The sequence below is a fragment of the Falco rusticolus genome, chromosome 12 (genome assembly GCF_015220075.1).
Source record: "Falco rusticolus isolate bFalRus1 chromosome 12, bFalRus1.pri, whole genome shotgun sequence".
Classification (NCBI taxonomy): Eukaryota; Metazoa; Chordata; class Aves; order Falconiformes; family Falconidae; genus Falco; species Falco rusticolus.
Window position 1 is genome coordinate 9,779,643 of NC_051198.1, and position 10,916 is coordinate 9,790,558.

Consider the following 10,916-nt stretch of genomic DNA (forward strand, 5'->3'; position numbering starts at 1 on the left):
TTTTTTTTTTTTTTTTGGGGGGGGGGAAGCATTTTATATTTTACTTTTTTATTATGGGAAAATAACTCTAGTATTAAAGAGCTAATGTTTTGTTGCATTTGGGAGTTGTTAATGGATTTCTCTCTTTGATTTCACCCTTATGATGAGAATTCTGAATGGGTTAACTAGTTAACCTCTACAAATTCTAGTTTTGTCATGCAGCTATATGATATTACCTCTAGAAGAAAGAGTTATGTCACAGATGGGTGCCCCTCAACTTAATTAATATTTGTTAAATGAGCCTGACCATAAAAAGGAAATCACAGGGAACACGGAAAGGCATTGCTTTAGAAAGTTTGCAAGCGTCTGGAACAATTTTGCATCTTTGTCAGTCTTCAAGGTCATGTGAGAAAGCTCGAGGCTTAAGAAAGTTGGAGGGAACAGCTGCGGTTTTTGAAAACAGTAAAGGCAAACTTGAAACGTAGTTTTATCAAAGCTTGGCTCTTTCCCTATCACAGACAGTAGACGCCACTAATCTCTTCCTTTTGTTTAAACAGATGCTATTTGCTTGGCAAGTAGCTGAATTTTAAATGCACAAAATTGTTATACAAAGGGAGAAATCTTGACTGGAGGTTAGAAACAGAAGGTTAAGTTCAAGAAAATTTCAAGAGAAAACCTTATTTTCTCTAACAAGCTATGAAGTACCTCCCCCCCCGGGAAATACACATTTTGATATTTTTCAAAATAAAAATGTTTGGGGTTTTGTTTTATTTTTTTTAAGTGGCCAAATACAATGATGATATTAGGTAGTTAGTAGTTGAACTCTGTAGGTAGATTTTGTTTACCTAAGTGTATTTGATACTAGTCAAAGAGGAGGAGGGATAATAAATTCTGCCTCGGTCTCCCTTTGGTGTAGCAATATGCAGTTCCTTTTAGCAGTACAGATCCTTCTTACTAAGCTAAGCAGCTTCCCAAGCTAAGTCAGATTGATCAGCATTCAGTGGCAGGGAGGCACAGGCTTTTTGGGTCATTAATTGTCTACAGCATATTCAGGCTCGGTTGTTTTTCTTCATTTTATGAGGGTGGATGGGAAACCTTTTCTTCCTACATGAAGAGTGGCTACCCTTGAGATGGATCTCAGCCACCGTCCGCAGCTTTCTTGTAAGTCAACCAAAGCCTATGAGGAGGGAGGTGGCATGAAAATGGTAAATGGTATGGAGTCCTGATTCAGCACAAAGCTTCTGGACAGTTTTTTCATGGCTTATGCAAAAAAAAAAAGCCAACAACCCAAACCAACCAAACCAATTTTCTTTGTATTGCAAATGGAGTGATTAATCAGTTCCCAGTAGCTGTTTGATAACTTATCAATAGCTGCTATTTTTGAAGTCAACAGTGAACGGGCCTAAAAGCTGGTTCCACCTAAGCGCACAATTCTTTCTTTGAGCACACAAAATGCATGTGGCTGAATATGACGTGGAAGTATGGGTTCCATCTGATCTGCTCAGCTCAGGAAGGTTTCAGGGCTGAGGAATAAAGTTTCTTGCTAGCGTGGTGTTTTGCCTCTAACTAGCCCTTCAACTTCTCAGATCTAAACACAACAGATGGTACCTTCAGCAACACCGTACCTCTTTAGCATCGTGCTGAGTCTTTGGTTCAGTAGGGGGTCTCGGCACTGAGTTCTGCAGTGCTCTACCTTTTTTTCTTTTCTCCAGATAACTTTCATTTCTGTCAAGACAACATATTTAGTCAGTTATGGCTACTGAGATCACTAACAGAAGTGATTCAGTGACACCCCCAGTTTTGAATCTGATTTCTCTTTAGTACTTTGTTGACAGAAAGCAAAGAAAAAACTCTAAAACCCAATTCCCTCTGTTCTTTTCTTCACTCTGAATCCCGTACTCCCCCAAGATGAGTTCTTTTCACTCCCAGCTTTCTTCTGCTCTTCGCATAGGTAGACAGCTGCTATAACACATTTCGAGAAGAGAGATATATGTGATGGAATTGGGGAAGGTTAGCAGTAGAAAGGTAGTGCAATTTAATTCTTAAATTTGTTCTTGCTGTGCGGGTATCTTGTCCCTGGCACAACTCCACCTGTACAGCAGAATGTTAATTTTTCCTTGACTGACTCTAATTTGGCAGAGGCCACAACAAAGAAATGGATCCCTTGTTTTTCTGCTTCTGACATTTCTAGGACATTGTACCGAGTGATACCAGCATGGGGGTGAGATGGGAGAGACCTAACACTTTTGAAACGATTTGTCTTCTGTTACCGGAGATAAATTTTTGAGAATTGTTTTAGTACTTCTCTCTCTTGTGTTTATTGGGTTCTTCCTCAAGCTCTCAGTGAAAGCTTGCTTTCAGATCTTTCATTCTTAGGGATGGAAGTAAACATCTTTTGGATGTTTATTAATGTTAGTGATATTTAAATGCAAGTGCTTAGTTTTCCTTTTGTAAAATTAAATACCAGGTGTAATTTATAGGAAAATATAAGTAAGACTCAAACTTTCACTGTCCCCAGTTATCCGTTCCTTTTGGTGCTGTACAATGTATTTCACAATGAAAAGGAACCAAAACCTATTCCTTCATGTGTTATGCTTCCTTAAGTTTTATTAGACACTGTACTCAGCGTAGTCCTTGGATAAAACCTTAGAGTTAATTTCCTTTTGTCTTTCTCTAAGGACAGGTTGTCATTTATGACTTCTGCATCTCCTGCTGTTTATTGATAAATTCTTTTGTGGTGTGTTTTCACAATCAGCATCAGGTATGCTACTCTAAAACAAAATTGTGAAAATATTTCTGTTTGTCAGCCTGTGAATTTACTGAAGTGAAACTCGGCAACAGGAGACGTTTGTGTCAATATTCCTTCATTTCCTTTCTCTATTTTTGAGTTTCAATACGATGCAGTCATTTTTCCTATATTGCAATAACTTAAGCTCCACTTTAACAAGAATTCACTAGGAGGAAGTGTGTTTATGTATTGACCTTCACCTAGCAAAGGTCTGGGTTGCCCCCGGGAAGAACAGGTATTGATAAAGCTGTGTTTCTAAGAAATGATGCAATGAAGTGAGAACCTGCTTTCGTTTACTGGGGGTGTACCTCTTGATACTGTTCTGGTTTGCTCTGTAACCTGTCACTGGCAGCACTGTGGTTTTAGACAGCCCTGCAGGATTACGACTCTGCTTTATGGATCCTTGCACCCTGTGAGCTTTGGTATCCAGTTGGGCATTTCTTACCTGAGTTGAATTTTCCCCGTCAGTTCCTGAGCATCACTAGGCTGCTAGTTTTTTTTGTTTGTTTGTTTTTAAAAGCTGTAAGTAAATTTGGTATTCCTGTTCCTAAAATAGCCCTTGCTACTAGTTTACTAAAATTGCCTTGGTAGTAGTTTTCTTAAATTGCTGACCAGTCTGTCAAGGACTCAATGTTCATTCTTAATCTTGTAAGGACAATACAAATTGCTATCATATCACCGGTACCTTTCCCATCTTGAATGCTCGTATCCTTTTCCAGCCTGTAGTCCCAGTCTTCCTTGTGCAGAGCTTCTGAAATGTATCCTAAAAAACCTCAACAGAATGCAAGTAAAATAAATTGTACTACTTAATATTATAAAGTAATAATATTATATAGCATATAATAGTAAAATAATAATATTATAGAAAAGTTATATTTGACTTTCCTATAAAGAAAATTAAGAATCTCCAGGATCTAATCTTTCTTTTGATTTTATTTCAAAGGTACTTGTGAATTATTTGCTTATGGTTACAGAAAGCCTCAGGAGTTCATCCTGAGGTTCGCTTTCTCTCTGAACTACATGCTAAAGATCGTTCTTGGTTATTGCAGGCTTCTGGAAGAAATTCAGTCTCCTAATTCCTGCAAAACCAACTCTCTGATGTGGGGTTAGGGACAATGCTCTCTGTTATTCTTTGAACACATGTAGCTGGATACCTCTGAGTGTACCACAGTCCTTCAGCTTCAGAGGTTACCTGGCCCATACGTAGCAGTCCTATGACAGTTTTAAGGTATGCCTCTGCCTTGGGCTTCCTTGTCTTCACAGAAGACTGTTGCACCTGGGCTGGGTTCTTCGAATACTAGACAGAAAGAGGCTGGAGGACTTTAAGACCTGGCTAAGGATGACACAGTACAAATGCAAACTTTTGGGCCCCTCACTGCAGGGGGGACGCTGAGGGGCTGGAGCGTGTCCAGAGCCGGGCAGGGGCTGGGGACGGGGCTGGAGCACCAGGCTCACGGGGGGCGGCTGAGGGACCTGGGGGGGGTTGGCCTGGAGAGGGGGCGGCTCAGGGGGGACCTTATCGCTCTCTGCAGCTCCTGGCAGGGGCTGTGGGCAGGGGGGTCGGTCCCTTCTCCCAAGTAATATGCAATAGTGATACAAGAATTATTTACTTTAAAAAAGAAAGAAAGAAAGAAAAAAAATACATAAATACGTATAGTGAAAAACAAGAAAGAATTTGAAAAACAGAGGATGTTAGTTAATCCTTACAGTAAACAAAACATGGCCTTGGGAGAAGGAATAAACACCATAAATGCATCAAGAAATAACAAGATAAGCTCAAGGAAACCCAAATGGTTAATGAGGCCAAACAGAAAATTACTGGAACTATGTGTGAAGTATCCTAATTAGCATACTGAAAGATCCACCCTGAGCAAAGAAAGCCCCCTACTAACAAAGCCCCCTCCCCACAAAGTAGTGAAAATAAGGAATGTGGTGCCTTTAAATGGAGACAAGGCTCGTAAGTGAAAATTAAGTGTGACTATATGTAATTATAAACAATTGTTCAAAGTATATAAAATGTTTTAGCATGTGTTAAGAGGCACGCTAGCTTTGTGAATTTACCACCTAACATCCATTTCTGCACAGACAGGGGATAAACCACTGTCTCTGCTCTGGGTGGATCAACAAGAGGGTGAGGAACCCAGATTTGGGATAACAATAGCACAAGAGTAAAGGGCCTCAAGCTGCACCAGGGGAGGTTTAGATGGGATATTAGGAAAAAATTCTTCGCTGAAATGGTGGTCAGGCATTGGAACAGGTTGCCCAGGAAGGTGGTGTGGAGTCACCATCCCTGGAGACATTTAAAAAATGTATAGGTGAAGATGAGGTGCTTAGGGACATGGTTTAGTGGTGGGCTTGGCAGTCCTGGGTTAATGGTTGGGCTTGATGATCTGAAAGATCTTGTCCAACCTAAATGATTCTATCACACAAAGGTAGTAAAGACCTTGAGCCTTGGAAGATGGAGGTAGACATCTGCAGGTTTTGCTGGATTTGGTTTCACAGGTGATCCCCACCTGGTTGGACAGGGATGCCTTTTAGGTATATGCTGAGGATGACTACATCTGGCTTTGGGGGTAATTGCACAAATGAGGGCATGGCCTGATGGCTCTTCACATTGTGCATTAGCTTTTGCCATCAGTAACTCTCTCAGCTTTTCTTGCAAGCTCCGTGGTTGCTTATTTCTTGCTCATTTTCTCTCATCTGGAGCTTATTCATGTTCTGCTTATTCAGAGGGTCGTTTTGACAATCCTTCTGTGAAATTATGGATTTCCTTATTGTTTGTAGATTGAAATGTTCCTGTGGCGGATAAGGTGTACTCTTCTGTACGTGACTTAGCTACTAACACCTCGCTGAAGGGGGAGTCTTTCCCCTGTCTGGTGATCCAGTGTGTATCAGGAAAAAATGTCTGTCTCCATTGAGCCTTTTATTGCCTCTCAAACTGTTGATTGGATAAGCATTCTTGATACAGGCAGGAAAGTAGCTTAGTACTGGTACTTCTTACTGGCTAGTGGTTTAAGATGAGACACAGAGGCCATGAGCTGCTTTCTGCTGATCATGAGTTCAGGATGACTTATCCCAAAAGCCCATCTTTGAAGAAATACCTAAAATATTAATAACTACTTCAGAACTTGGATGTTAAATAAATAAACCTTTACAATATAATATTCATATGTTAACTTTACAATCTAATATATGTCACAAGCACTGCTATTTTGTTCAAATTGCAAAAGTGTTCTCAATAATAGAGTTATTAATGGTGCAGGCTAGTGAACGTACAAGGGTTACAAATCTTTTTCCAGATGTCTGTGTTTATAAGACTCAATCATTCTGCTTTTGTTTGCCGGGTTAGCATTTTGCTCTAATAACAAAATTTCATTTCTGAGTCAAGATGTAAACGACAGGCATAGTTTTAAACCCTGGCTCTCCACATTATCTTCTTTTTCATTATCTTTGTTTTCTAATGGAACTGACTTTTCTGTTGCTTCAGGATTTTTTCTTTTTAATTATTTTTTTTATTTGGCTTTTATCTACCTGCTCTTAGTTTTCCCTGAACTCTTCCTTATTATTTTTCTTTGTGTTTCTGTGTCTCTGGAACTGGTGTTCTCAGTCAAAGGTTTCCAGGTCAACAGACTTCCTTTTACAGGTGACAAGGTTTTGTTCTGGGAAGAGAAAGCAAGCAAGTTACATCTTTTCTGTGCTTGCTTACTTCTCCAGCAATTGCTCTTGTTTCTGCTGGATTGGGGCCTGATAAATGCTAAAATCATTGGATTTGGGAGATACAGAGAATTTATTATGTATTTTTCTTTTAAATCAGGTGGTATTCATAGTGATATTAATATGATTTTATCATTATGCCCTGATACAGTTTTCATAGAATTAAGGCTTACATAGTGATATTCTTCAAAGAGGGCATTGAGCCAAACCCTATTTAAATCAACAGTAAGGCAGTGTCTGACTTTGAATCAGGACTGAAGAGAGTGAAATTAATTTTCAGAAGTCAGGAACTCCTTTTATTCTCATATATTGTTCTTAATTTCATGATGACATTTGTTTCTTACGAACACATTACTGATTTTAGAGGTGTCTCCCACTCTTCCCTTTCAGTAGCCTGGTTCTGGTTTGCAGATTCTGTGCCGTATCTGTGTTCTTCTTCATAACTCCAGTTTCAGCTGTGCTGACCTTCCCATCCAGGCTATATGTGCCTCACCTAGCAGCAGTTGATATTCATATCAACTCTGAATGTCCTGATCTGTGTCAACATTTTTCTTTTTCTTTCAGCCTTTTCACAGGGAGGATCTTTCACTATCTAATAGAGGTAACCAAGACACCAATTTATTTCCTTTAGGGAATTGAAACTGGTCTTCCTGAGCTGTCAGATTGGCAATTTTCTGTGTGAATGACTTTTTAAAGTCACTGAGATGCAGAGAGTAGATGCTTTCTGACCAATTTTTATATTTATAAGGCAAGGTTAAAAGCCTAATAGATTCAGATTCAGCAAGTACCATCTTAGATGACACGTCTAAAAGAGGTGGTTATACTATAATGAAGACTAGTTTTACCAAAAAAGTAAAGAATAGAATAGAAACCTTGAAGTCATTACTTATAACTCTGATAATGCCCTCTGTCAATTATTAAGTAAAAACCCCACAATGTTTTTTCCATGTAGAACACAAAGGTGTGCTTTCTCATGCCCAAGAACAGTTTATGAGAAAAATAACACAGTAGTAAAACTTAAAAAAACCCAACCCAACGATAAGCTGTAGTTGTTTCAGTTGACTCTGTCCTTACTCTCAGCGTTCAAAAGCAGTGACATTCATTACCATTTTGTTTCACTTAATCTATAATTTTCACAAAATGGATACAGCTCCCAGTACCCACTCTTGAAGCTAAGGTTGGTATTTATAGCACTCAGCGTAACCCTGCAGGTTTACTCAACCATAATATTTAGCAGCAATAGTACACTTCATATCAATGGCATCACTTTAATTTGAGCCCTGTGTTGTTACTGGTCATCACAGACTAGTGCAGCCTCTGCTAGAACCATGTATGTAGTCTTTGATCCTGCATTAAAAAAGAGGAAACAAAGAGTTTTACTTGATAAAAAATAGTAAGCTGTGAAGAAATATATGGAATTATTTATTTTGCAGTGACATCCATAATTTACAAAATAACTCACTTTGTATAGTAATCTCGTATATAATCTTTTAGACACATTAGTCTGACAGTGTTTCAAGAGAAATAACCAGAATTGCTAGCTACAAGGGAAGTATATAACACGTCGTTGAGGCACGCTTTTAGTTTTCAAGGAATGAATTGCCAAAGTTTTCATTTATGAGTATCATTATCTTTCTCTGTGAGGAATGCTTCGCCATTTGTATTCCTTGAAGCCGGTACAAATAATCCTCACCCTTCCACGATAGCACGTGTGCTAATTTCAGCTAAAATATTTGAAGAGGTCTGTACAGCAACAAAACCTTGCTTAACAATTTTTAAAGAATGGTAGTGCCATTTCAGAAGGTAGCACTTTGAAGTAGGCAGTTGGAAGGAAGTCTGCACTACCATAACTCTTTTCAAGGCAAAGATTTTCTCTTCAGGCTATTGTTGTCTGAATATCTCATTTACCGACGTTGTTCATCACCCTCTGCTTCCTTTGTGCTGGTACTGAGGCATTGGAAATGGAAGTCTTTGTCAGATTTGTAGAGTGCTCTCGGTGACTGCCAGCTCATGAATGTAAAGACCAGACAGGCTGGATGAGTGGCTAGTCTGACCTCTTGTATATCAATGTGGCAATCCAATTTTTCTTGAATCGAGCCACTAATTCCAACGGAGCTATTGTTTACAGTTTAGAGTGACATCCAGTCTTGATTCAAAGACTTTATGATGGAAAATTCAGCATGTCCCTGGGGGAGTAGCTCCTAAAATGGATTACCATTACTAAAAGACGACTGTATTTTATTTTCTATGTTTTATAAGGTTCAATATGATGCCTGTTTTTTGACCTCCAGTTGCTGTACCCTGATATTTGTTAGAGTGGTAGATCAGGAAAGTACCAGATTTTTTTTTTTTTTTCCTGTGCTAGAATTAAGCAACTTCAATGTTTGTGCAGTCAGAAGTTGCTTTTTTTTTTTTTTTTCCCCCTGTAATGTGAGTCAGAACAGTGTGATTTTGGTCTTGATGTACTTCAGTAGCATGTTCTTCTTGCTGTGCAAGAGCACCATTGGACATAATTTGATAGGCTATGTTTTATCTTCAGCTTTCTTAAACTGATGGGCAGCCCTTTCAGGGGCACTGAAATAATGACCACAGAAAAAGGTGTTTCCACAAGTGCTTTGGGAATGGATGAACCCGGAACAATTCTCATAGTTGGTAGGTCTTGGGATCTCAGATCACTTTTGGAAAGTCCTCCACTGTGTCAGATGTGGCAGGGGTGGAAGGAATCATACTCTGTCATTGCCAGGGGTGATGTATATTTTTACATTATAATTAAAAATAATACAACAGTTATGGACAGTGAAACATGACCTGTGTTACTTTTCTATCCTCTGTTATAGGAGAAACTGTGCAGTTAGGTCCTGCATAATTATATTTTAATACTTACTATACATCTCTAGTGCTGAAAAGGATGTCACTGGCTTCCTCCCTTCCCCAAAGACAGTATCAAACACACCTAAACTATTCCTGACAGATATTGGTTCAACCTGTTTTCAAAAATGTTTGGTGATGGGAACTCTACTACCTCTGAAGACAATTCACTGCAGTCTTTTACCTTCTTGACCGTTAAAAATTAATTTGAAGGAAAATTTGAAGGAAAAATTGAAAAATAAATTGAAGGAAAATACTCTCAGACTCTGTAACTATTGAACAGGGTGGATGAAATATTTTTCTCTGGATTAAGGAGGAATTTGGTTTATTAAGTCTATTGGGATCTTGAAAAATACTGCTTTCTTCTTTTTGCTATGTAACATTCATTGTGAAAGCACATTGGTTTTTTGGAAATTTGCCTTTTAGCTTCCTGGCATGGTTGTCAAAGTCAGTAAAAACTTGGTAGTGATTTCATAATTATTTATGTTTACACCTGGGTATTTTTCCCTTCCTCATCCCTCAAAATCCAGTAACAGAAAAACAATGGCAGTGGTTTTCATTATTTTCTGTCGCTGACAACATGAGGATGCACAGTTTCATTGTCCTTGGTAAGGTGGCTCTATCTTTGATGAGACAGTGTGTCATATCAGCTCAGTGAATGCTTATGAGATTTTCTTCCCTGAGTCTGGAAACATTTCATGGCAGTGTAAAATGCTGATTCACATGAATATCTGATGGGTTTGGAGGGTTTCTTGTGCACATGTGAAAAAAAACCCAGACCCAAACCCTGCTTCTAACTGTTATGGCTGGACACGACTGAACAATCCGCTAAAAGTTTATTGAGGTCATGGGTCTCATTAATTTTGATTCTGTGATCATTTTTTAGATTCAGAACACAAGTCCTGCCTTGGATGTGCAGTGGTGGTAGGCAACCCTCCTTGCAGCCACACATGGAGCTATGCAAGTACAGAATGTGATTTCTCCCTCCATTGGTTTTACAGGTTGTGACAGTATTTTTGGTCTCCCAGGCCCAGCTACCGTGAAGTGTCAAATAGCTCAATATCTCCATCGGCACTGATGGATCTGGAGCTTTCACTACATGCACTAAACTTCATTGAGCTCTCTTAGCTGGTAGAATTGGGGCCTCTGGCAATTCTTACCAAAATAGAAAGGGAAATAAAACAGTAGAAATTTGACAGTGTGTAAGTGGTAAGATCTGTGCAGAATGGAACACTACAACATTGTTCTGTTCCTGATATGTCTTGCTGATATTGCGTGAATAAGTGGCAATGTGTATTTTTACCTCTGTGATAGGATGTGACAATATTTTGTATTCTCATTGTCTTTACTTGCTGTATATAGAGATTTTAACAGTATGCATTATTTCTGGTTTTCCTGGTAGCCTGCTGTACAGGAGGCAAAGGCAAGGTCCTAGGTACCCCAAAATTTTGTGAAGTTTGTAGATAGAGCTGTTAAAAATGGAAGCAAAGAGTAATTGTGTGGTGAAAACACAGCTTATTTCTATTAACTATTTTTGAAAATATGAATAAAATTTACCAAATAATTT

At 38.8% G+C, this 10,916-nt stretch overlaps 1 long non-coding RNA gene across 1 annotated transcript; it reads right to left on the reverse strand.

Moving 5' to 3' along the window:
- Positions 1–829: 829 nt before the first annotated feature.
- Positions 830–4,207, reverse strand: LOC119156335. The gene is made up of 3 exons (XR_005107077.1): positions 3,453–4,207; positions 1,605–1,704; positions 830–1,156 (listed from the first exon to the last, which is right to left on the reverse strand). It is a non-coding gene; the product is annotated as an uncharacterized LOC119156335 (long non-coding RNA).
- Positions 4,208–10,916: the final 6,709 nt, after the last annotated feature.